The sequence below is a fragment of the Diceros bicornis genome, chromosome 10 (genome assembly GCF_020826845.1).
Source record: "Diceros bicornis minor isolate mBicDic1 chromosome 10, mDicBic1.mat.cur, whole genome shotgun sequence".
Classification (NCBI taxonomy): Eukaryota; Metazoa; Chordata; class Mammalia; order Perissodactyla; family Rhinocerotidae; genus Diceros; species Diceros bicornis.
In genome coordinates, this window is record NC_080749.1 from 5,122,020 (window position 1) to 5,142,771 (window position 20,752).

Sequence of the window (20,752 nt, forward strand, 5' to 3'; positions counted from 1 at the left end):
TGATGTCATCATAAAAACTTTGTATAGATAACGTCTGCATAATATTCTGTTGTATGGATGTGCCATTATTTAACCATTCTCTGCTGTTGGACATTTAAGTTACTTCCATTTTTTTGCCATCATCAATAATATCTCAATGAAAGGTTTGTACACAAATCTTTTTCACATTTCTGAGACTATCCTTAAGAGAGATTTGGGCCAGCCCAGTGGCGTAGCTGTTAAGTTAGTGGGCTCTGCTTCGGTGGCCTGGGGTTCACAGGTTCAGATCCTGGGTGTGGACTGATGCACTGCTTGTCAAGCCATCCTGTGGCGGCATCCCAAATAAGGCAGAGGAAGATGGGCATGGATGTTAACCTAGGGCAGATCTTCCTCAGCAAAAAGAGGAAGGTTCGCAACAGATGTTAGCTCAGGGCTAGTAACAGATGTTAGCTCAGGGCTAGTCTTCCTCACACACAAAAAAGAGGGATTAGTGGCAAAAGCAATAAATATTTTGAAGTCTTGATTCATATTGTCAAATTACTTTCCAAAAGTTAGAAGACAAGTTGCTCGTTTTGAAGTGTATACTGAACTTCAGGTAAATGGAATCATGCAGTGGCCTCTTTTGTGCTTGGTTTAACAATAGCTTTGATATTCAACCAGGTTGTTGCACTTATCAGTAATTATTTTCTGTTGCTGTGTAGTTCATTGTATGACACCCCTCACCCATACAACTACTGACGGACATTTGGATTACCTGAGTTTGGTTATTACTAATACAGCTGCTACAAACACTCTTGCACAAGACTTTGTTGGCTGCGAGCACTCATTCCTCTTGGAGTGAAATCGCTGGGTCGCACAGTGAGGATGTACTTTAACCTTAGCACACACTGTGAAACGGTTTCCCAAAGTGGTTGTACCACAGGGCTCAACTTTTATAACTTGGTCTCTTGACTCTAAGTGAGAAAAGGAGATAACCTTTAATTGCATCGGGTAATGAGTAAACTGCGTGCTCGACTCTGCTAGCTGCTTTCCTTTAAATTCTCAAAATATTCTCAGGCGGGAGCCCCATCTCACGGATGAGTAAAGAGACTTAGCACGGTCAAGTCCTGGCCCACAATTTGAGCCTCGGTGGGCTTGGCCACATAACCTATCGGTAACTGCCACACCGCCCCTGAAACAAATTTCTTATTCAAATTTTGGAAAACGAGGTGTTTTTGAGAGCATCAACGTTAGTTCACAACGTGAAGAAAGTCAGTACGGAGGAACGCACTCCCCCCACCGTGCCTCCCAAGCAGCACCAACCACCTCTCCGCGGGAACAAAGGAAGCGCCTAGCTAAGCCGCGTGGGCATCTGGCCGGCCCCCGCCTCTCACCTATGCACATGCGCAGATTGAGCCCGACGCAGCCTGGCGGCCACGGCGCGCGTGACGTAGTACAGTACGCTAATGCGTGATGACGCAAGGGCGTGCGCTCGGTGGCTCGTAGGGGAAGATGGCGGCTGTTCCTTTGGAGGAGAGGGATTGAGAGGGGTGGAGGGAGGAGGCCCGACAGGAGAGACATTCCCGCCAGTGAAGACGAACGCTTCGCTCGTCATTCATTAGGACCTCTGCTCAGCGCCAAAGGGTGAGTGCGGCGGCGGCACGGGACCGCTCGCCTGCAGCAGGCGGCGGCACTCTCCGCCATTTTCAAGTTTGGCCGTTGCGTGCTTTGGGGGCCTGGAGGGGCGCCTGGGGACAGGTTGGAAGAGCGGAGGGGATCGACGTCGTGAGGGCTCTTTGAGGCAGGTTCGAGCCTTAGGGGAGGGGGCTGGAGGCCTGAGGCAGACCAGGAAAGGAGGGCACGGTAGGACTAAGGCCCTGACTGGGGACCTGTGGCGACAAGAAGACATAGTAGGGTAGGCCACGGATAAGACGTGAAGTTTGGAGGAGGGAAGCGCGTTACACTGAGATTTGGGGCGGGAGTGGAAGAGGTTGGGCCGAGAGTTGAATGGAGTGTGGCTTTGAGTGGTTGGTTGAGGGGGTCACGGGAAGTTAATGCGAAACCTGTAAGACTGCTGAAGGTTTAGTTAGCCTCGATATTATCGTGGCTTCGAATCGGTATTTGTAACAGAAATAAGTCCGCGGCTTGACAGGCAAAAGACCTTGCTCCTTTGGAATAGTTACATTCCTATGTTGTTTGCTTTAGATCATGCTCCTTACAAGTGTCCCTTTACTAACTCCCTCCACATCTCCGATTTTGCCTTTCGGCTGCTAGATAATTTAGGATCTTAGAAAGCATTTTTTTTTTTTTTTTTTAAGAAAAGAAAATAAATGTTGATACTTGGTTGTAACCCTTGTGGTTAGTGGCCCTTCAGAAGAAAGGAGGAGGCGGGTGGATAGGGAATTCCGTAATTGGATCCGTTTAAATCAAATCAAGAGAAGTATGAGTTACATGTAGAAAGCCCGTCAATGTTTTGAAGTAATTTCTACACAGATGAAATTAAGTTAACTGTTCAGGAACTTTGGAAGACATAAGAATATGAACAAAAAGCCTATTTTAAAAGGAATAATACCTCTTGGGAGCGCCGAGTTCACTTTTAAGTACACTCTGGAGATGTAGTGCACGCGGTATATTTTGCCTGTGAACGTGATGCAGTGGTAGATCTCTTTAATTCAAACAAAACTTTTAGAGACTGTTAGTTAAAAGGAAACATGTTAATCGTTCCCTGGGTGACATTTTTCTTTTCCTAATCTTAATGGCATTTGACACCCATCTTTTATTACCATGAGATACTTTTGCACTTTTTAATTGGTGTCCTTGCCTAGAAGAAGGTAAAATACGGTATTGATTTGAGTTTGTGCTGAGGCTTGAAGTTCCGTATGTAGCCTGTTTTCTAGAAATTTACAGAAAAATGTTATCTTTTTGTACTCGTGGGAAGAATTTTGGTAAAGTGGGCCTTACATCACAATGCTTTAGAAAAAAATAAATGCTTATCTATGCAGTTGATGGCTTAACTTGCATTCTTTGGTTGGTGAGAGATAATAAAAGGACAGATTTTGCCATCACAGTTTTATCTTGGCCTAAGGCTTTAGTTACACTTTTACTGACCACTTAGGGTGCTTATTCAGAGCTCTCTTTGTTAAGTAATAAGTTCATATACTTTCACATTACTTTGGGAAAAACATGTTATTTGATTATTGCCGAAGTTCGAAATTTCATATCAGAATGAGAAAGTAAGGGTACAGTAGAGCTTTATAACTACAACAAATATTCTGACAAAGATATTAGTGAAAGTTTTTCACCTTTGAATGTATTTATGTAATACTTTTAAGGTTGCTTAGCAAAAAATTAAGAATTTTATAAGTGTTTTTAGATAAAGTAGTATTAATTAGTTGGAGCCTGCAGATTAGAAATCTTCATTATCAAAGTATATTTAATTAAATCTCATATACTTACCAGTTCTTGGTGAAGCATTTCCAGATGTGTTGTTTAAGATTCCAGATTGTCCTAGTTTTCTGCCAAACATTGTTCCTGGATTTTGTTTGTGTTTAAACTTTGGCTTGTTTGTAAGAGATGTTAATTTTGTTTTTTTTTTGGAATGGTGAAAGTTTCTCTGTTGCTATAATATGTTGTGTGACAATAAGTCGCTTGACAATAGTTTTAATACTTAAAAGTATTTTGTCTTTTGTCTTTGGCAGTGATATAGGTTCAAAACTTTTCTACTTGAACACACTTTCTCATTGGTAACATTTCTCTCCCCATTGTAAAGGATTTACACTAGTCATAGACCCAGAAGCTCATAAGAATATTGGAAAATCTTACCCACATTACTCTCATCTTTTCTGGCCTTGAACATTTTAGTTTTTTATGGTGGAGTGACTGACTTAGTAATGTTTGTGTTGTGCCTTATATTCATAATTTGAGTGCTTATGAATTCCCAGAGCTGAGTAGTATTGGAAAGGGCATGGGTTTCATCAGACAGATCTAGGTTTGAATGCCAGGCTCACTGCCAGCTAGCTTTTTTATGTTGGATCAGTTAATAAAACTCTCTGAACTTCAGTTGCCTTTTATATAACAATGTTAATTATAATACTTAGCTCAAAGGTGAAAGAAAGTGTCTAATACATAGTAAGCATTCAGTAAATTTTGGCATTTGTCTTTCTGTGACTTGAATTTATTGGTGAAGTCATTTTCGTGCTTCTTTTTGTTGAGGTATAATTGATATATAACATTATATTAGTTTCAGGTGTACAACATAATGATTGGATAATCACACTAACTGCAAAATGATCACCACAGTAAGTCTAGTTAACATCTGTTATGATACATAGTTACAAAGGTTTTTTTTCTTGTGATGAGAACTTTTTTTTTTTTTGTGGGGAAGATCAGCGCTGAACTAACAGCCATGCCAATCGCCTCTTTTTGCTGAGGAAGCCTAGCCCTGGGCTAACATCTGTGGGGATCTTCCTCCATTTTATGTGGGATGCCGCCACAGCATGGCCTGACAAGCGGTGCCTCGGTGCGCGCCCGGGATCCGAACCAGCGCCGCCAGCAGCGGAGCGCGCGCACTTAACCGCTATGCCATGGGTCCGGCCCCGTGATGAGAACTTTTAAGGCCTACTCTCTTAGCAACTTTCAAATATGCTGTACAGTATTATTAACTATAGTCACCATGCTGTACATTACATCCCCATGGCTTATTTATTCTGTAACTGGAAGTTTGTACTTTCTGACACCCTTCACCCATTTTGCCCACTCCCACACCCCCATTTTCAGTTTTTAAAGATTACTCAAATATCTTCGTTGTAAAACTTACTGACAGTCTCATTCCTCTGGTAAATTATTTCTCCTAAATTATTACTCCTTTCTCTGTGTTATTAAAGCATTTTGTATATATCTCTCCTTAATGTATTTTGATTGTGTATCTTTTTTCTCCACTACTTTGTCAGCTCTTTGAAGGCAGATGCTGCAGTGCCTTATATTTTTGTATTCAGAAAACCTAGACATTATAAACATTGAGGAATGAATGTATTTTCTACAAAAATTATCCTCGTGGCTGTACCGGGATCCGTATTTCATGCAGACCTGGTTTATTTCTGCTCCTTGGCCTTTACTTATGACCTCCTTGCCTCACTGCTTTTCATACCCTGTCTGTTCCTCAAATCCAGCTACATCTCATTCCATTAATGAGGTCTTCAGTGACTTTTCATTTATTTATATCTAGTCTCTCCAGTTAAGTTAGGGTCTGTGTGACTGCCTTCTGTTACTTTGTGTCCTGTAGAACCTGGCACTATGCCTTACCCATTTTGAGCAGGTCCTTGGGTGGGATGATAAATGCAAAACTGTGCCTTCGGCTGAGTTTGTTATAGGCACCTGCTCTATTTATTGTTCGACTTAGTAAGATACTTTTAAGGAGCCATTTCTCTTTTTTTGTATGTGGGATCTTCTGGTAACTTTTTTCCCGTCTTTATTTGTTACGAGAAATTGCAAACTCCGGAAAAGTTGAAAGAATAATTCAGTGAACACCCATTACCTTCCATTTAGATTTGTCTGTTACTAACGTTTAACTGATTTGCTTTGGTTCTCTATATACCTCCCCTCTTGACAACCAGTTGAAATTAAATTGCAGATATCATGCTGTTTGTGTCCACTAAATACCTCAGGGTGCATCTCTTTAAAGTAATGCCATTTTCTTACACTTTATACATTTTTATTTCAAACTAGGCTCCAGCTTAGACCATATAAAAACACAATACCATTATTATGCCTAAGGCAATTAGTATTAAGTCTCTGGCATCGACTTTTTAAAGAATGTTCCAGGGGCCAGCCCCATGGCGTAGCGGTTAAGTGTGCACGCCCAGGTTCTGATCCCGGGCGTGCACCTATGCACCTCCTTGTCAAGCGATGCTGTGGCGGCGTCCCATATAAAGTGGAGGAAGATGGGTACAGATGTTAGCCCAGGGCCAGTCTTCCTCTGCAAAAAAAAAAAAGAGGAGGATTGGCATGGATGTTAGCTCAGGGCTGATCTTCCTCACACAAAAAAAAGAAGAATGTTCCACATTTGTAATTTTCTGATTGAATGCTTAAAATGTCATTTGACTTGTTTCTCTATTCCTTTTATTTCCTATAAATTGGAAGAAAGATTTAGAGAGGTTTGATTAAATTTGGGTCAAATATGTTTGGCAAAAATACTTCATAGGTGATGATATGTAATTTACATTGCATTGCATCAGGAAGGACAGAATGTCTGGTTCTCCTTCTTGTAGTGATGATCCATTAATAAGGCAGTGGGGACTGCCAGATGTTAGTTTGCCCCATTGTTTACAATGCTAAGTTTACTTGGTTTGTGTGGTGTCCACCAAATTTCTTTTTTGAAAGAAGAAATTTCTTCTCTCCTTTCACCTAATGGTTGGTGATTGTTGGCCTAGTCATTTATTTCATTGAGAGTTTTCTAACTCTGTTTACATTTACTAGCTGTTTTCTGTAAAAAAGAGCTTCCTCCCTTTCATGTTTTACACTCTCAAGTTGGTTGTTTTTTTGTTTTTATTTTGTGAGGGAGATCAGCCCTGAGCTAACATCCGATGCCTATCCTCCTCTTTTTTTTTTTGCCTGAGGAAGACTGGCTCTGGGCTAACATCTGTGCCCATCTTCCCCTACTTTATATGGGACGCCACCACAGTATGGCGTGACAAGCGGTGCATCGGTTCATGCCCGGGATCCGCTTCCTCGAACCCCAGGCCGCGGAAGCTGAGCGCGCGCTTAACTGCTTGTGCCACTAGGTCGGCCCCTAAACTCTTAAGTTTTGAAATAAATACAGACTTAGAGAAGAGTTGGAATAATGTACAAAGAACTCCCATATACTTTTTCATCGCAGTTCACCAGTTGTTAACGTTTTTGTCACATTTGCTTTATCCCTTCTTCCCTCATCCCTTCCTTTCTCCCATCCTGTTTTTTCTGAACCATCTAGAGTCATTCATAGACATCATGCACCTTTTCCCCTAACACCACCCTTCTCTTAAATACCCACAATATTACATTCAAATTTCATATTCAGATTTCTCCAGTTGCCCCAATAACATCCTTGTTAGAATTTTTTTTTTCTGTAATCCAGGATCCAATCTAAAATAGAACATTGTATTTAATTGTCATGTCTCTGTAGTCTTTATTTTTTAATTTTTTTTGCTGAGGAAAACTCACCCTGAGCTAACATCTGTTGCCAATCTTCCTCTTTTTGTATGTGAGCCGCCACCACAGCATGGCTGCTGACAGATGAGTGGTGTAGGTCCATGCCTGGGAACCAGACTGGGCTGCTGAACTTAACCACTAGGCTACTGGAGCTGGCCCACTATAATCTTTAATTGGGACCAGTTCTTTGGCCTTTTTTTCTTTTATGACTGACATTTTTTTAAGAGTATAGGCCAGGACCAGCCCAGTAGTATAGTGGTTACGTTCACGCCCTCTGCTTCGGCAGCCTGGGGTTCACGGGTTTGGATCCCAGGTGTGGACCTACATACCGCTCATCAGGCCGTGCTGTGGTGGCATCCCATATACAGAAATAGAGGAGGATTGGCACGGATGTTAGCTCAGGGACAATCTTCCTCAAGCAAAAAGAGGAGGATTGGCGACAGATGTTAGCTCAGGGCCAATCTTCTTCACCAAAAAAAAAAAAAGGTACTTGAAATAACACTTTTTTTCTGTTTGTTTGATTGTGTTAATGATCTAAGTTTGACTTTTGTTTGTGTTCATTATTAGAGTGTGTTTTTTTCTTCTTGATTTAATTTTTAATATGTTAAATATTTACGTATTTAAAATTTAATGCTATAGTGAAAGAGTATTTGTCTTGCTTCTCTCTCTAAGCTCTCCACTCCCGTTCTCGCTCACCCAATGTATGTGTGTGTGTATGTGTGTATGTATTCTTATTTTCCCTTTCCTACAAAAGTGGTATACTGTAAAAACTTGTGGTCTTTGTCTTTTATTTATTTACTTTTTATTGAAGTATAGTTGACATACTCTTGCTTTTTTTATTGTGGTAAAAAAATTTACTATCTTAACCGTTTTTAAGTGTACAGTTCAGCAGTGTTAAGTATATGTGTGTTGTTGTACCACAGATCTGAGAACTTTTTTCATCTTGCAAAACTGAAACTCTATACCCATTGAACACCGACTCCCTATTTTACCCTCCCCCCGTCCCCTGGCAGTCACCATTCTACTTTATGTTTCTCTGAGTTTGACTACTTTAGATACCTCATGTGATTGGAATGATGCAGTATTTGTCTTTTTGTGACTGGCTTATTTCACTTAGCATAATGTCCTTAAGGTTCATCCAAGTTGTAGCATGTGACAGGATTTCTTTCTTTTTTACAGCTGAATAATATTCCATTGTATGTATATACCACATTTTGTTAATCCATTAATCAGTGGACGGATATTTGGTTTCTTCCACCACTTCGCTATTGTGAATAGTACTGCTATGAACATGGGTGTGCAAATATCTCTTCAAGACCCTGATTTCAATTCTTACGGATATATACTCAGAAGTAGGATTGCTGGATCATATGGTAGTTCTCTGTTTAATTTTTTGAGGAACCTCCATCCTGTTTTCCATAGTGGTTGTACCATTTTACAATCCTAGTAACAGTGGAAAAGGATTCCAATTTTTCCACTTCCTCACCAACACTTGTTACTTTCTGGTTTTTGATAGTAACCCTTATAATGGTTGTGAGGTGATAGATACTTCGTTGTAGTTTCAGTTTGCACTTCTCTGATGATTAACGATGGTGAGCATCTTTTCATATGCTTTTGGCCATTTGTATAGCATTTTTGGAGAAATGTCTGTTCAAGTCCTTTGCCCAAATTTTAGTTGAGTTATTTGATATTTTTGTTGAGTTGTAGGAGTTCTTTATATATTCTGGATATTAACCCCTTTCAGATATATGATTTGCAAATATTTTCTCCCATTCTGTAGGTTGCCTTTTCACTATGTTAACTGTGTCCTTTGCTGTATAAAAGTTTTTAAGTTTGATGTAGCCCCATTTGTGTGTGCGACCCTTGTTTTTTTCCTACTGTACAATATATAGAAATCATTCCATATCAATTCAGAGCCCCCACCCTTTGATAATGTGATTTATAATAAGAAATATATATTTGGTCTTCATCCAGTTTCTGCCACGGAGTTCTTAAAACCCTTAGAATTTCCTAAGTGATTAGAGTGATAAAGATGTCTTGATACTCATAACAAACCCCTTTCAGCCAATTTATATTAATAAGGTGATTTTTGGAAAGCACTTATCGTGATGGGGGCTTGCCAGGGAAACCAACCAGGTGATTAGAGGGTTAGAACTTTCAGCCCCACACCCTCAACCTCAGGGAGAGGAGAGAGGCTGGAGGTTGTCAACTCAATTGCTAATGGCCAGTGATTTAATCAGTCATGCCCAGGTAATGAAGCCTCATAAAAACCCAAAAGGATGAGGTTCGGAGAGCTTCCACGTTAGTGACCTTGTGAAGATTCGGAGGAGAGTGGTGGGCTCAGAAAACATGGAAGCTCTGAGCCCCTTCCCACATATGTTGCCCTTCCCACATATGTTGCCTTCCATCTGGCTTTTCTTGAATTATATTCTTTTATAATAAGCTGATAATCTAGTAGGTAAAATGTTTGGGTTGTTTTCACTATTTGGTTATTATGAATAATGCTGCTATGAACATTCACGTACAAGTTTTTGTGTGGACATAATGCTTTTGGTTCTCTGGGGAATATACCTAGCAGTGGAATTGCTGGGTATTATGATAATTCTATGTTTAGAATTTAGGAAATTCCAAACTGTTTTCCCAAAAGGCTGCACTAATTTAGATTCCCACCAGCCGTGTATGAGGGTTCCAGTTTCTCCACATCCTCACCAGCACTTGTTATTGTCCCTCTTGTTGATTATAGCCACCCTAGTGGATGTGAAGTGTTATCTCATTGTGGTTTTGATTTGCATTTTCCTTGGCCATTTGTATATCTTCTTTAGAGAAATATCTATTCAGATTGTCTTTTTATTGAGTGTTGAGTTCTTTGTATATTCTAAATGCAAGTCCCTTATCAGATGTATGATTTGCAGAAATTTTTTCATTCTGTGGATTGTCTTTTCATTTTCTTGTTGGTATTATTGAAGCACAAAAGTTCCTTCCTTCCTTCCTCCCTCCCTCCCTCCCTCCCTCCCTTCCTTCCTTCCTTCCTTTTTTTGCTGAGGAAGATTCACCCTGAGCTAACATCTCTGCTGGTCTCCCTCTATTTTGTATGTGGGTCACTGCCACAGCATGGCTGCTGACGAGTGGTGTAGGTCTGCGTCCAGGAACTGAACCCGGGCTGCCGAAGCAGAGTGCACCAAACTTAACCAGTAGGCCATGGGGCCGGCCCCAAAAGTTTCTAATTTTGATGATGTCCAGTTTATCCATTTTTTCTTTTGCTGACTGTGCTTTTGGTGTCATATCTTAAGAAGGTCACAAATATATATATTTGGTGTACTTAATGCAATTAGCAATTGGTCAAGCAATTGATTTTCCCAACCAAGAATGTAGATTGTTGTCCATGGGTGCAAATATGAATATGCGTTTGACTTTTTTGGCTAGAAATCTGTAGTGAGTTTGACTTTGTGGTTAGAAATCTATAAGCTTTGTGCAACTATGACATACAACTATCTACTGGGGCTTTGGGGAAGAAAAAAAGGAGGAGGATGGGCAATAGATGTTAGCTCAGAGCCGGTCTTCCTCAGCAAAAAGAGGAAGATTAGCATGGATGTTAGCTCAGGGCTGATCTCCCTCACAAAAAAAAAAAAAAAAAAGAAAAGAAATCTATAAGCTTTAGTTTTGGCTCTAATAAAAACAATTTTACTTAACTGTACCGAACCTTTATTTTATAAAGGAGAGGTTCAATCAAAAATAATGGACATGTTTCATTGGTGAAATTTTTTTTTAACTTCTTTTTTAGATATTTGGTTAACTCTTAGTTTATTGTATTCTTAATAACCACTGTACTTTTGAAATCCAGACTGACTTGTTTGGAGGGAAATAGCAAACTAAGACAGTATGTGTCATAAGGTAATTAAAGACACCATAAATACCAAATACTGGGGTACTAGTTACGCTTCTAGGCCAATGTGAGTAATAGAACTAGAAACCGAGAACTACTGTTCCAAAATCAAGAGGCACTCAAAACCTTAAGCTTGTCATTTCATCTTACTGTTGACAAATTTGAAATATTCAGGACCATCTCTTTAGAATTTTTCCTTTGGGAATGATTGTCTTTTTGTATTCTGTTAAATGCTTTTACCTTCAGTCTAGTTGTTAAGCCAGGTTTAAAAATGAGCTGAAAGGAACTTTAGAAAATTCTCACCTGCTCCTTGTGTAATCTTCAAATTGTAGAATTATTTTAATTCTAAAGGTCATCAAATCTAGACTCTTTAATTTGAAGATAAGAAAACAAGATTAGGGAGATTAAATTTGTTAATAGTCACAGTTAGTGGCAGAATCCAGGTCACCTGAATATCAGTTTAGGGTTCTTTTCTCCACCTTTACAAAAAAAGCCCAAAACATTGGACAGTATAACTTGGAAGGGCTTTTTGGTTCATTGTAATTGGAGAGAGCTAAAATTATAACAGTTGCATAGCTAGAAAAGTCTAAAATAAGAAAATCTGCCATCAGGAATTAAGTGATCATATTATTTTGTGGTCCTAAAGTGGTCATATCTGTCTTTGTTCAAAATTGATTACACTGGGACTTTGGTATGTTTTTATTTTAGTAACCTAATGATTTTCAGCCTTTAAAACTGCCAGATAATTATGGGATTTGGCAGAAGATCTCTTGGTAGATTTTACACACACACAGACACACACACACACACAGACACACACACACACAGACACACACACACACACACACACACCCTCCCCCCACACCCAAGTGTGTAGCCTAGTGCCTACCTCATATGTTTCAGGTACTTCGATGGTAGTTGATTTTATTAGGGAGTTCTTTTCACCTACATTTTCTACTCGCACTGCTCATTGCCAGCTATATTTTTTACATCAGGTTTATTCCCGAAGTAGCTATTTCCAGTTCTGTGTTTGACCATGTCTATAGCACTGTAGTTAGTAGCATTACTTTTATAAGTTATTTTATTTTTATAAGTTATTTTATTTTTATGCATTCATTAATTCACTTCTTTATATACTAACTGCATGTGTTAAAAAAAGAAAAATGTACAAGAGGATATACAGTGATCTGTCTCCTTCCTGCGGCTATCCTCCAATCCCCTTTCATCTATCCAGTAGCTATCATTGTTATCATTTGTCCTGAATTCTTCCAGATATGTTTTGGGCTATATATAGCAAATGTATTTACTACAGATGTGAATATATCCTTTTTTGTTGCTTTTCACATATACAGTGGTATTCCATACACTGTTTTGTACTTTGTTTTTTTTCACTTAACAGTATATCTTGGGTATCCTAAACAGAACTGCCTCCTTTATAATAGTTGCATAATATACACTGTATGGATATTTCATGGTTTACTTTAGTCCTCTACTTAATAGACATGGATGGTTTTCAGTCTTTTATTACAAACAGTGCTTCATTGAATAACCTTATGCATATGTGTTTGTGTATGTGTGTGAGCATATATGTAGGGAGAAATTCATGGAAGTGGAATTTTGGTCAAAGTATGTGCACTATCAGTGTATGAATATGGTTTTTCTCACATGAAACCAACACTTTATTATCATAGTTTTTGCTTTTTTGAGTGATGTTGCTTCTCAGTGAGTGTAACTTCAGCATGAGTAACAAGGAGAATTTAAAATCACTAATTTTTTCCTTTTTGACAATTTTCATGTGATATATTTTTACTAAGTGAAATGTTATGCAGCTTGTTGCATACATTGTATACGTAAGGTAGATCCTGAAAGGCAGTTTATTAAGTCGTGTTCAGTATAGGTAAAAATTGCAGATTTTAGGGGCCAGCCTGTTGGCGTAGTGGTTAAGTTCGCACGTTCTGCTTCAGTGGCCTGCAGTTCCCTGGTTCGGATCCTGGGTGTGGACCTACTCGCTGCGATGAGCCGTGCTGAGGCGGCATCCCACATAGAAGAACTAGAAGGACCTATAGCTAGGATATACAACTATGTACTGGGACCTTGGGGAGAAAAAAGAAAAGGGAAGATTGGCAACAGATGTTAGCTCAGGGCCGATCTTCCTCAAAGAAACAAATTTCAGATTTTAGTAAAAAACTTATAAAAAATTGTGAAAGCTTTAATAAAAGATTTCAGTAAGAAAAAATGCTCACCTTCCACCTGGATTATTATAGTTGACTAAATTATTCTCTTGCCTCTTATCCCTCCTTTGTATTGCATAGGATAATTTATCTTCCTAAAATTCAGATTTTATCATCTACATTCCTGGGATGATTGATCATTGCCTACAACAGTGGTTTTTTTGTTTTTTGTTTTTGGTGAGGAAGATTCACCCTGAGCTAACATCTGTTGCCAACCTTCCTCTTTTTTCTTTTTTCTCTTTTCTCCCCAAGCCCCAGTACATAGTTGTGTATCATAGTTGTAGAGTTGTAGCTCTTCTGTGTGGGACGCTGCCACAGCATGGCTTGATGAGCGGTGAGTAGGTCCACACTCAGGACCAGGGGCTGCCAAAGCAGAATGCACAAACTTAACCGCTGTGCCACCAGGTGGCCCCTCCACCACATTTTCTTCATCTGTTCATCCATCGATGGATACAGGTTGTTTCCATGTCTTGGCTATTGTAAGTAATACTGCAGCAAACAGGGAGGTGCATATATTTTTTTGAGTTAGTGTTTTCATTTTCTTTGGATAAATACCCAGAAGTGGAATTCCTGGATCATATGTTAGTTCTATTTTTAATTTTTTGAGGAGCCTCCATACTGGTTTCCATAGTGGCTGCACCAATTTACATTCCCACCAACAGTACATAAGAGTTCCCTTTCCTCCACATCCTAGCCCACACTTTTTTTTTTTTTTTGGTGAGGAAGATTAGCCCTAAGCTAACATCCATTGCCAATCTTCCTCTGTTTTTTTATTGTGAAATTTTTGTTGTACATTATTGTTTGTCAGTCACCATATAAATGCATCCCTTCACCCCTTGTGCCCACCCCCAATCCCCCTTGCCCCTGGTAACCACCAAACAGTTCTATCTGTCCGTGTGTTGGTTTATCTTCCACTTATGAGTGAAATCATGCAGTGTTTGTCTTTCTCTTTCTGGCTTATTTTGCTTAACATAATACCCTCCAGGTCCATTCATGTTGTTGCAAATGGGACGATTTTGTCTTTTTTTATGGCTGGGTAGTATTCTGTTGTATATATATACCACATCATCTTTATCTACTCATCAGTCGAGGGACACTTGGGTTGCTTCCGTGTTTTGTCTATAGTGAATAATGCTGCAGTGAACATAGGGGTGGATAAGACTCTTTGGATTGTTGATCAGGTTCGTTGAGTGGATACCCAGTAGTGGGATAGCTGGATCATAAGGTATTTCTATTTGTAATTTTTTGAGGAATCTCCATACTGTTTTCCACAGAGGCTGTGCCAGTTTGCATTCCTACCAGCAGTGAATTAGGGTTCCCATTTCTCCACAGCCTTTCGAGCATTTGCTGTTTTTTGTCTTGGTGATTATAGCCGTTCTGAAGGGTATAAGATGATATCTTAGTGTGGTTTTGATTTGCATTTCCCTGATGATTAGTGATGTTGAGCATCTTTTCATGTGCCTATTGGCCATCTGTGTATCTTCTTTGTTCATTTCCTCTGCCCATTTTTTCCAGTCTTCCTCTTTTTACTGAGGAAGATTGTCGCTAAGCTAACATCTGTGCCTATCTTCCTCGATTTTCTATGTGGGACGCCTGCCGTAGCATGGCTTGGTGAGCGGTGCGTAGGTCCGTGCCCGGGATCTGAACCTGTGAACCTTGGGTCACTGAAGTGGAGTGTGTGAACTTAACCACTATGCCACTGGGCCGGCCCCCATTGCCAACACTTGTTTAACTTTTTTTTTTTGTTTTAATCAGGATTTCATCAAGGTTAGTTATGTCTCTTCAGTCTCATAATCTAGAATAGTTCTCTTCTCCTCCTTTTCTTTTCATTTCACTAACTTTTTGAAGTTTCTAAGCCAGTTGTCTTCTAGGATGTCTTATACTGTAGGGTTTGTGTATGCTGTGGTTTTGTTAACTTTTCTCTGTTTTTCCTTTAATTGGAGGATAGCTCTAGAGACCTAACTAAATTGTTTAATTTTCATGGATTAAAAAATGTAATTTGGGTGCTGGCCTGGTGGTGTTGCGGTTAAGTTTACACACTCCGCTTTGGCGGCCCGGGGTTCGCAGGTTCAGGTCCCGGGCGTGAATCGATGCACCACTTGTCAAGCCATGCTGTGGTGGCGTCCCATATAAAGTTGAGAAAGATGGGCATGAATGTTAGCCCAGGGCCCATCTTCCTCAGCAAAAAGAGGAGGATTGGCAGCAGATGTTAGCTCAGGGCTAATCTTCCTCACAAGAAAAAAAAAATGTAATTCTCTCACCCTGACAGGTATAATCTTGTTCTAGAGGTTGAACCCATCAGAGCCTTTGACATTAAAAATTCTCATTATATAGCTTGCTCCCCTTGTACTGATAACCATCGGTCTCCAGAGGCTTCTAAATTATTAGTAGCTTACAGTTTGGGAGTAGAAAGTATTGCTTAAGTACATGTGAGAGCACAGCTGTTTTTTTGACAGTTTTGTTTCCCATGTTAAATTAATTTTGGTTAAGACTATTTCACATGGACGCTAGATATTAGATTCGTGCCTTATTTACTTTGTATTTTAAATAATGTAGTGATGAAGCTGATTGTCAGTTCTCCAGAAATATTGTATTGGACTGAATTCTCAATTTGGAAGGACCTATCACATATAAGGCATGCATGTTATCTTTCAGTCTTATAGATCTTCCAGCTAAAGACTATCCCAGGGTTTTGGTTGAAAACTTAATCCAACAGAGAATAAGCAACTGACTTTATATTTTTGTCATTTATAAATTAATACTATCTAGTCATTAAAGGAGATCGAGTAGGATCCCTATTGCTTTAGGAAGATTATACATATACTATATGTTGGAATGGAAGAATATTTTCTCAAAAAGAAAACTGAATTCTAGCTTCTATTTCCCAAGTTGAATGAGAGGGTGAAATTTTACAGTGTTTTAAATTGAGCTTTTAATGTACCGAATCATAACATTATCTGTGAAACAAATTTCATTTATTTTTTGAGATAATGTATATAGATGGTCTAAAATTCAAAATTCAAAATGACTAAATTTCTTCTCATCCATACCCTAAGTCATCTAATTCCCTCCCCCGGAAGCCAATCACTGGTAATGTTTCTGGTGTATCTTTTCTAGAAAAGTGATGTAAGCATATACAAACATGAGTGTGTTTATAGCATACCACTGGCCTGCTTTATTTGTTTGTTTATTTGTTTCATTACAACCAAGTTAGCCAACCAAGGTAGTTTTCTTTCTTTTTTTTTTTAATAATTTTATTTATTTATTTTTTCCCCGAAAGCCCCAGTAGATAGTTGTATGACATAGCTGCACATCCCTCTAGTTGCTGTATGTGGGACGCAGCCTCAGCATGGCCGGAGAAGCGGTGTGTTGGTGCGTGCCCGGGATCCGAACCCAGGCCGCCAGCAGCGGAGCGTGCACACTTAACCGCTAAGCCATGGGGCCGGCCCGGTAGTTTTCTTTCTTTTATTTATTTCTATTTATTTTTTTTATTTTTTATTTTTTTTAGATTCCATAGAACTTTATATTTCCTTCTAAGGTTTATATTCATCAAGTGAAGGCATAGCTCGATCATCAGTGAATTTGGAAAGTTTAGGAATGGATCAAGTTTTTAGTATGGATTATATCTCGTGTGAATAATTTGTAATAATACCTTAAATTGCTAATACACCTTGCAGTTTGTAAAAGTTTTTCTATGCTAGTTTGGACTTTGCAAGGGAGTGATGAGTTCTCAAAGTGAGATCAGAACTATTTTCATAATAATACCAAGATTTTATTAGGCCTTTTTACTGTGTTGACATTTGTACTTGTGGTATAATAGCAATAATGGATAAAACTGCTGGCTCCTTAGCTTGATTCAAGGCAGTGGCACCAAACTGTGCTAGTAGTCATTGTATGTTTACTGCCACCTCACACTGGTGGTAAAAAGAAGAAAGCCAATTCCACTTAAGAATGTCATTGATGAAGCAGTAAGAATAATTAATTAAATGTCAGCCCTTGAGTATGCTTTTTTTTTAAGTATAGTGTGTTATGAACTGAATCATGTCCCTGTAGGATTCATATGTTGAAGCTGCGTGCCCCACCCCCCCGCTCCCCCCCACCTCTGCCCCATGTGATGAAATTTGGACATGGGGCCTTTGGGAGATTATTAGGTTTAGGTGAGGTCATGAAGGTGGGGTCCTCGTGATCAGATTAGTGCCCTTCTAAGAAGAGACACCAGAGAACTTTCTGTCTTTTTCGCTCTGCCATGTGAGGACACAGCATGAAGGTGCCCATCTGCAAGTCAGGAAGAGAGCTATAACCAGAACTTGACTCCGCTGGCACCCCGATCTCAGATTTTCAGCCTCCAAAACTGTAAGAAAATAAGTTTCTGTTGTTTAAGCCTGTCAGCCTGGAGTAGTTTGTCATGGCAGCCAAAGCAGACTAATACATAGTGTGTGATGAAAGGGGAAATGTGTATAAAGCACTTTTGCTGCTTACAGAAGTATGGCCGTTTTCTTGAGGGAAAATTAGGTACTGATAATATTCACTTTTTTCATTGAACCCATTTTTTTACTTGGAAGAATTACAGACTGTTCAAAGAGAGAGAGAGGTGGGGAGAGAATAGAGAGGGAGGGGCCCAAGTTGACAGTATCAGGAATGAAAGAGAGGCTATTACTACAGATCTTACAGATATTAAAATGATAATAAGGGAATACCATGAGCAACTCTGTGCTCCAAAATTTGACAACTTGAGTGAAATTGATAAATTCCTTCAAAGAGACAAACTACCAAAACTCACTCAAGAAGAAATAGATAACCCGGGCTGGCCTGGTGGCATAGCAGTTAAATTTGCGTGCTCTGCTTCAGCGGCCCCGGGTTTGTGCCGGTTTGGATCCTGGGCGCAGACCTACTCACTGCTCATCAAGCCATGCTGAGGCAGTGTCCTACATAGAGAAGCTAGAAGGATGTACAACTATGACATACAACTATCTACTGGGGCTTTGGGGAGATAAAAGAAAAAAAAAAAGGAAAGATTGGCAATGGATGTTAGTGCGGGGCCAATATTCCTCAAAAACAAAAAAAACCCCCAAGTTTTGAAAAAAAAGAAAAAAGAAATAACCTGAATAGTCCTACATCTTTTTTTTTTTTTTTTTTTTTTTTTGCTGAGGAAGATTTGCCCTGAGCTAACATCTGTTGCCAACCTTCCTCTTTTTGCTTGAGGAAGATTTGCCCTGAGCTAACATCTCTTGCCAACTTTTGTCTTTTTGCTTGAGGAAGATTTGCCCTGAGCTAATATCTGTGCCAGTCTTCCTCTGTTTTGTATGTTGGTGGCTGCCACGGTGTGGCTGCCGACAAGTGATGTAGGTCCGTGCTGGGGGGCTGAACCTGGGCCTCTGAAACAGAGTGCACCAAACTTAACTGCTAGGCCATGGGGCCGGCCCCAGGCCTGTATCTTTTAAAGAATCTTAATTCATAGCTAAAAACTTTCCAACAAAGGAAACTTGAGGTCCATGTGGTTTCACAGGCAAATTCTACCAAACATTTAAAGAGGAAATAATACCGATTCTATACAGTCTCTTCCAGGAAATATTATAAAGAACACTTCCCAACTCATTATATGAGTCTTGATATAAAACCAGATAAAGATATTACAAGAAAAGAAAACTACACCAATATCCCTCATGAACATAAATGCAAAAGTCACAACAAAATATTAGTAGTTCAAATCCAGTAATATATAAAAAGGATAATACATCATGACCAAACGGGATTTATTCTGGGAATGCAAGACTGTTTAGCATTTGAAAATCAGTCAGGGTCATTTGCCATATTTAGTAGACTAAGAAGAACTGTATGATCATCTCTGTAAATGGAGAATAAGCATTTGACAAAGTTCTAGATACTTTCATGATAAAAAATTTTTACAAACTAGGAATAGAAGGGATTTTCTCTCACCTGATGAAGGACATCTACAAAAATCTGTAGCTAATGTCAAATACTTAATAGTGAAAAACTGAATGCTTTCTCCTCTAAGATTAAGAACTACAATAAGGCAAGGAAAAGAAATCAAAGGGCTTTTATTATTATTATTTTTTTTGTGAGGGAGCTCAGCCCTGAGCTAACATCCGTGCTAATCCTCCTCTTTTTGCTGAGGAAGACCGGCTCTGAGCTAACATCTATTGCCGATCCTCCTCCTTTTTTTTCCCCAAAGCCCCAGTTGTATGTCACAGTTGCACATCCTTCTAGTTGCTGTATGTGGGACGCGGCCTCAGCATGGCCGGAGAAGCGGTGCGTCGGTGCGCGCCCGGGATCCGAACCCGGGCCGCCAGTAGCGGAGCGCGCACACTTAACTGCTAAGCCACGGAGCTGGGCTCAAAGGGCTTTTAGAACAGACAGGAAGAAATAAAATTGCCCCTATTTGCAGATGACATGATTGTCTATGCAGAAAACCCCAAGGAATCTACAAGAAAGCTTCCAGAACTAATAAGTGAGTTTAGCAAGGTTGTAGGCTATATGGACAATGTATACAAATTAATTGCATTTCTATATGCTTGCAATAAACAACTGGAAATGGAAATAAGTTTTAAAAAAGTACCATTTAAATAGCACCAGAAAAAGAGGTATAAATTTGACAAAATGTGTACAGGATGGGTGTGCTGAAAACTATAAAACACTGATGAAGAAAATCAAAGAAACCCTACATAATTACAGAGAATTACCTGTTTGTGGTTTTGAAGACTCAGTATTGTTAAAATGTAATTTCTCCTCAAATTGATTTACGCGGATCAGAATCCCAGCAGCATTTTTTGTAGATAACAAATGATAAGCTGCTTTTAAAAAATGGAAAGGCAAAGAAACACCAATTGCTATGACACTTTTGATAAAGAACAGTGTAGTTGGAGAATCTGATCTGAAATCTAGCTGATTTCAAGACTTCTGTAAAGCTACAGTAATCAAGATAGTGAGGTAGACCCACACAAAATATAGTCAGTTGATTTTGACAAATGTGTAAAGGCGATTCAGTAGAAAAAAGTCTTTTTTCTCCTACATATGGTATTGAAACAATTGGACACCATTTGAGGAAAAAAAAGAATCTCAACCCATCCCTTATACCTAATGTAGAAATGAACTCAAAATAGATCATAGATCCAGATGTAAAAGGTAAAACAATAAAGTTGGCAAAAGAGCACACAGGAGAAAAATCTTTGTAACCTTGGCTTAGATAAAGATTTCTTAGATATGACCAAAAGCACAAAATATATTAATAAATTGGATTTCATTAAAATTAAAAACTTCTGCTCTTTGAAAGATACTGTGAAGAGAATGAAAAGAAATGGCAGACTGAGAGGAAATATTTGTAAATCACATACCTGACAGATTTTATATGTAGATTACAGAAAGAACTCTCAAAATGCAGTGATAAAAAAAACAACCCAATAAAAAAATGGGCAAAAGATTTGAACAGAGCTTTGCTGGAGAAGATATGTGGATGACAGATAAGCACCTGAAAAGA

General features: G+C 39.2%; 1 protein-coding gene across 3 annotated transcripts in view; it reads left to right on the forward strand.

Moving 5' to 3' along the window:
• The first annotated feature begins 1,457 nt into the window (after positions 1-1,457).
• The window catches only part of WDR33 (WD repeat domain 33), a 91,058-nt gene continuing 71,763 nt past the window's right edge, over positions 1,458-20,752 (forward strand). For 2 of the 3 annotated variants that reach the window (XM_058548745.1, XM_058548746.1), the window contains exon 1: positions 1,458-1,602. The gene's annotated coding sequence lies outside the window, so the exon portion shown is untranslated. The remainder of the gene's footprint in view (positions 1,603-20,752) is intronic. The other variant, XM_058548747.1, reaches the window with a different exon arrangement.